The following is a 7500-nucleotide window of genomic DNA, read 5'->3' on the forward strand; positions in this document are numbered from 1 at the left end:
CCGCTAATTAATTCCCTAATAGTAGCCCCCTGCTTCAAAGTGGCACTGTGCCTTGTTTGGGGTGAAAATTGAATAAAAAAAAAAAAAAAAAAAATATATATATATATATATGTATATGTATATATATAAATGAAACTCTTGATATGTTTGTTTTCGATAAACTAAAAAACTACAGACCCGTTTTCCTTCACATTTTGCCACAGCGTTTTTAGCTAATTCAAACGAGTTTTTATATACTTAAAACGGAAAATATTAAAATATTAAAAGAAACATCCAAAAAGCGGGAAATGCGAAGTTTATCGCTTCGTCATTCGTCCACATGTGGACGATTAAAGAGAATTAGACAGATACCATGTGTTTTAAACTTCTGCGCGGAGTTCTCATGTCGGCGAATGATAATTGGCGATTATTATATCAGCAAACAAAAATTATTTTCTCAAAAAAGATTAATGTCTGACGTACACGAGTCAAACCCCAGTTGCCAAATACAATGTTAAATGTGTTCCTAATTAGATTTTGCCATGCTGTTTTTTTTTATTTGAGAATTTTTGATAACCGTGTCATGCATTTCTTTATATCATATATATTTATCAAATTTCAACGATTTGACCTTTAAGAACTCTACCAAACTCCTCCGACAATTTTGGGTCTAGACACTTGAAATTTTAGATATAGGTTCCTTGAACCTGGATCTAACTTAATAAAGTGATTTGAGCCCGAAACTATAAATTTTAAGGTGTCATAATAGGGGTCAAAGTTTTAAAAAATTAACCATTTTTTTTTGTTTTTTTGCTTTTTTTGCACAGCATACACCTCCAAACACCCGAGCAACGCCGGGCACCCCTGCTAGTATATATATATATATATATATATATATATAGTAAGACGATTCAAATATTTTTCCCTGTTCCGATACAATTACCGATTTCAATTCTTTATTAATCTGTAGATATTAAACTAAAGAGCTGCTGTTTTTCCCGATTACTGTCAAGACACATGTTAACTGTTCAGATATTTTCTTAAGCGTAAAATGAACTTAAATTTCACTATCAAAATAAATACTGAAAATATTTACATACATTTAATGTAGATACATAAAATAATATCTATCTATCTATCTATCTATCTATCTATCTATCTATCTGTCTGTTTTTCTAGCTATCTATTTATCTGTGTCTTTGTAGATAATTATAATGACTGACCATACAATCTTATCTCGTATAATAAAGGTTTTATGTGATGAAGACCCCCACGATCATGCCTGAGGCATCGCGCCGTGTGGAAAATATCTGTTTGTACTGAGTGACTTTGGGAAGGACGTTCAGTGCAAGTTACGCAAAAAAGTGCGTTCACTAGAACACACACACACACACACACACACACACACACACACACACACACACACACACACACATATATATTCACAGACACCAGTTTCGTTGCTTTTTAGACACATCCGTGTGGCTAGTGAGATTTAAACCTGAGACTTTATTAACACCAATCGCAAACTTTTTTTTTTTATATTGATTCTTTATTTGATCGCTTTTAATCTTGCACATTGTTTTCGCAAATGCTTTATGTTTTTAGATTCCCATCTTACTCACATTAAGTATCCTTCTATTATATTTCATCTATTTGTTGCAATTTTTAACGACATCTGTTTGTCTCTGATGAGTTTTATAATGCCACAGTGAAACACGTGTAAGACATTGATGAAAAATAGACATCCGCCAATAAGTAAAATAATGAAAAACATCATGAATTATTATTATTTTTTTTTTTGTTATTGGAATGTAACTCACCGGTATATATATATATATATATATATATATATATATATATATATATATATATATATATATATATATATATAGATATATATACATATATATATATATAATATATATGGCGATTAAGGTACACTGAATATTCGGCGTTTCATCCACTCTATGACACCTCAGGCTTATGCGCATAAGCCTGAGGAGTCCTAGAGTGGATGAAACGCCGAATATTCAGTGTACCTTAATCGTCATATATATTTTATAAATTACTAACTAGCTCTACCTACGTATTGAGCACTTTTGAAGTAAATACTTAAAGTTTACGCATAAATCTATACCTTCGTATATTAATTTTATGTGAGTAAATTAAGTAGTTATATATATATATATATATCCCCGAAACAGCGTTTCATGGTAAACAACTGATGATCCCTTGAAAAATAAAAAAAATTGGTATTATAGTAAATTCGAGAGAGTTGATGCAGTGATTGCAGGTGATTAAATGACTTACTGACTAAGTGTTTTTTTTTTTTTTTTTTTTAACGAATGATAAAAAGTAATTTTTTGTGTAGTTTCAAATGTTAAAAACTTCAAAGACTATATATATATATATATATATATATATATATATATATATATATATATATATATATATATATATATATATAAGAATAATTTATGGTAAAGGAATCCAGTTTGTGTAAATGGATTTATTAAGAACGTTAGTAAATAAGCATTATTAATATAACACAAAGTAAATAGAAAATATCTGCTGAAAAAAAAAAAAAAAACTTTCATAACATAAATACTTAAGTTCAATAATCCATGTAATATTCGTACAAGGAGATATGCATAGCTAAATTTTTAACGACATCTGTTTGTCTCTAATGAGTTTTATAATGCCACAATGAAACACGTGTAAGACATTAATCCGTGTAATATTTGTACAAGGAGATATGCATAGCTAAATACTAATTAAATATAACAATGAGAAAATACGGAGAGAAATGGATAAAGGATTATAAATATGAATATAATATTGGACTTAAAATAGTAAAGAACATATAAAATATAAAATTAATTAGAATATGTTAGTAGCATTGGAGAACCTAAGGAAAGAATAAATGACTTCGTATTCAGTCAAGTGAAGTTCCATTTAAGTAGACAAAAGGTAAATAAGATTCTGAGATGTTGAATTTACAAGAATTACCTCCCCTTGTCTATCAATAATATTAAGATAACAAGAAAGAATAATTTTACTTCTAGCAATTAAAATTTAATAAATTAACAAACACAACGTGAATAAAGTTGATATAACAAATTATAATTAAAATACATGTGCATATAACAGATCATATCATAAATAGTGACGACGCTAACAAAATTTGTGGAATTAATGTGAATTCGACTATCAAATAATCTTTCGAAAAATGTAAACCAAAGTAAGGAAAAAGGAAAAAACAACAACATGAAGTTTCGAATTCAAGTTGTATCACTTAATAAGAACACTCTAACTAGAAAATAAATTATAACAGGTATAAGTTAAAAATGACATTCGAAAAATGGTAAAATAAATTACAAAACAAGCGGAAAAAAATCTTTAAATAAATTGAAAATAAAAATAGGACAATAATAATTCAAAAATAATACGAAAAAATTGATGTAAGTAAAAATAAATAAATAAATAAATAAATACGGTACGAGCATAATCTAAGAAGGAACGGCGTTTCAGTTACATAAACCATGTACGTTGTCTATAATGGTGTTTTTTCTAAGTTTTTTTAAGGTAAACATCTGATGAGTACGTGACTAAATATGCAGCAATAACATAATTTTGTCAACTTGAAAATCGAAATACGAAACAATATTGTAATAGATACCTTCTGAAAAGTAATAAATGACCAACTGGGAAAATTTGATATTTGGGACGGAAAATTATATATATATATATATATATATATATATTAAGTAATGTGATTTATAATTTAAAAGTTTTAAAATTTTTAAAATTTAAAAATCAAAATTTAATTAAATTAAAAATCAGTTTCATAAGAAGGAACAACAACAAAGTCAATTATCTGTACGATCGTTTCGGAAATCCGTGCTTTTTATTTGTGGTATACATGAAGTCACGTAGAATAATTATACATAGTTTTTTTGGTAAGCACGGTCTCCTCATCAGCAAATTTAGGAGGATTTCTATTGAATTGAAAAGACACCAAAAAGACCGTGCTTACCAAAAAAACTATGTATAATTATTCTACGTGACTTCATGTATACCACAAATAAAAAGCACGGATTTCCGAAACGATCGTACAGATAATTGACTTTGTTGTTGTTCCTTCTTATGAAACTGATTTTTAATTTAATTAAATTTTGATTTTTAAATTTTAAAAATTTTAAAACTTTTAAATTATAAATCACATTACTTAATATTGAATTAGCTCTAGGACATTTAACTATCGAGCTTATTATATATCTAAATTACAACGAGCATTTCCTGTATTTTAATTAAACTAGTAATTTCACTATTACATTAAAATACACTTAGCTCTTTAGACTATTATTCTAATCTCCTTTAAATTATATATATATATATATATATATATATATATATATATATATATATATATATATATATATATATATATAATTTATTTAGTTAATAAAATATGTTAAAAACACTTTGAAAGGAGTTAAAAACATATTTAATTTGAAAAGGAAACACTAAATAAATGGATTGTCCTTAATCCGCGGAGTTTCGAAGAAATACTTTCCTTCTCATCAGGGGGTAGGAATTAGCAAAATGCGGGATCGGATTTTGCATGCAGAAGTATTCGATGAAACAACAAGTAAGTCAAAAATCTTACTTGAAAACAAAAAAAAGTGAAGCAGAGGGAATATAATGAAGAAAAAGGTGATTACACATGAATGGATAGTCTGGTGGATATATATATATATATATATATATATATATATATATATATATGTTTTATTATTTCAATTTTGTCCCCGAATTGACATTCTTCTGACATACTCCTTTTCGTTATTTTTCTCTTTCAGCTTCTCTTTCTAACCTCGTAATATTTTCCCTTTCTTTTCTTCCTCTCCTTACAAACAACCCCCTCTCTTCTTTTTAATTCATTTTAACTTTAATTTCTTTCTTTCTAGACCTTAACGTTTAACTATAATTCCTAACTACATATAATCTATATTTCTCCCCCACCTCTCTTCCCCTGTTTTCCTTTCCTTTTTTTACTCTTTCACTCTTCCCCTCCTCCATCTATCCGGCACCCAAAATCTTGGTTTTTGGTGCTCATTTGTAATTTTTAAGAATCTTTTATTTTGACTTGAATTATCTGAAAAGATCACCAGGATAATATTATTGTCCTGTCAATTGAAACAATTTGTAATGATTTAACAAAAAAAGAAATCCCCCCAAACCCCAAAATAATGAAAACATATTTAGCTTTACTAACGTATTGAGCATTTTTCCCCTGTTTTTTTACCAAATACACCTCCTAATATATATATATATATATATATATATATATATATATATATATATATATATATATATATATATATACATATATATATATATATATATATATATATATATATATATATATATATATATATATATATGGATCAGATGGGATTGCAAATTTTATTGTTATGATGACTGAACTTATGCATTCATGATCTGAAATTTTCATCTCACTATTGCAGATATTGACGGCGTGAGAATCTCCGAAGGCAACTTCTATCATTGACGTGCGTCAGAAGCAGAGACACGTCATTGACTTACTGTGAATGGTAATGACTATGTAGACAAGTAAATCCTGGAGCACACAATATCGCCCGTTTTAATTGTATCCTTCCTGTTTTTGCAGCTCTTCAGATTTTTTAGTTAAAAATATGAGGCTTTATTTTTGCGACAGCCATATATATATATATATATATATATATATATATATATATATATATATATATATATATATATATATATATATATATATATATATATAAATGAAAATGTATAAAAAATACGAAAAGTATAAAACATAACTTTTCTTTATTCGTTTTCTATTGGTGACATGCCTGTAGACAAAATAATATTATGAAAAAAAATTAAAAATCTTTTTTTACAAGTACATATTTTCGACCGATCCTTCAGTCTTCATCAGTATAGTGAAAGTGATGAGCATACACGGGGAAAATGGCGAAGGTAAAGGAAGGAAGGAAGGAAGGAAGGAAGGAGGAGGAGGAGGAGGTATAGCCAATGAGAAAGGGCCACGTCAGTTTTAAATACATATACGTATAAGTACACCCATACACACATGATACACAGTACATATACACATATAAAAGAAAAATTAAAAATTAAACAGTAAATAAACATGAAGAAACGCGCCTTTAACTATCCAATATTTTGAATTCCAACGATATTATTTATCACAAGAGAGAAGAAGAATTCAAAGGATATAAGACGTTATGAGGAGAGACGCTCTGAATTAATTTGTGAATCAACGGCTATTTTTTCATTCGAAAAAAGAACAAAAACGTCGTTTCCAAATTCGCCTGTTTTAAGACAGAAACGAAACTCTCCTTTTTTATTTATTTCATACATTAATATGTACATACACATACGTATACAAACAAATACTCACATGTACAAATGTATACATATATAGTGCTGGACAAAACTTTAGAAACATACAAAAACGCAAATTTTTTTTCAATAGTCAGAAAATTTAGGTATTTCAGATTCAGAAATACTTCTGCACGCTTTTATTAGGAGGTCACGAGTATATTTTTTTTTATAAGATAGCAATGAACTCAATAAATTCGTAATGAAAGAAATTTTCTGTAGTTTTCACTGGTCAATACTTTAGAAACATTGGTTAATTTTATTGAAATCTGATTGTTTATTTTCTAAGGACATTATAATTTTTCATGTAGAGATGATAGTTACGCCCCCTTCCGAAAGCCAGTTAAGCCGGAAGTACGGTGGGGTTATCTTTCCTTGCTCTATAAATGAGGCAGGACGCTGCCAGGGGGAGTCTGGAAACTTCTATGCACACATTAACACACAGAGTGCTATTGCTGGAGAGCCTCCCATGAGTCTGTCAACTCACCCAGTGCTAGAACGCACGTGACTGGATTATGCCCTAACAACTCTATAATATAAACCATTTATTCCTATTTTCGTGATGGGAAAAGGTAAAAAGTTTTCATAATCCGAGTGTGGGAAGATTCTTACTTATCAGGACAAGAAGTTGACAATTTATGCCATAGCTGAAAAATTGGAAGGTCTACGAAGGCAGTGCACTCATTCCTGAGCAACCCAAATAGTTATAGTAAGACAAATCCTGACAGTTGCCTCATTTGTATAAGCCCAGCAATTGACAGAAGAATTCTACGGAGTGCGAAATCTAATGAAGGTATGTCCAGCTCGAAAATTAAAGTTGAAAATGAATGTATCGCTTCAACAAGAACAGTTAGAAGATTTTTCAATAGAAATTGAATGAAAAAATGAAGACGAAACTAAAACCAAGATTTAAACGACACAGAAGCTAGGCTCTCATTTACGAAGAAGTACCAAACGTGGGACAATGATTGGAGCAATGTTTTGTTTTCAGATGAAAAAAAAAAATAACTTAGACAGTCCAGATGAGCTTCAATGTTATTGACATGATCCAAAAATTATCCATGA

Source organism: Euprymna scolopes, chromosome 31 (assembly GCF_053919585.1).
Source record: "Euprymna scolopes isolate OS-2025 chromosome 31, ASM5391958v1, whole genome shotgun sequence".
In the NCBI taxonomy this organism is placed as follows: domain Eukaryota; kingdom Metazoa; phylum Mollusca; class Cephalopoda; order Sepiida; family Sepiolidae; genus Euprymna; species Euprymna scolopes.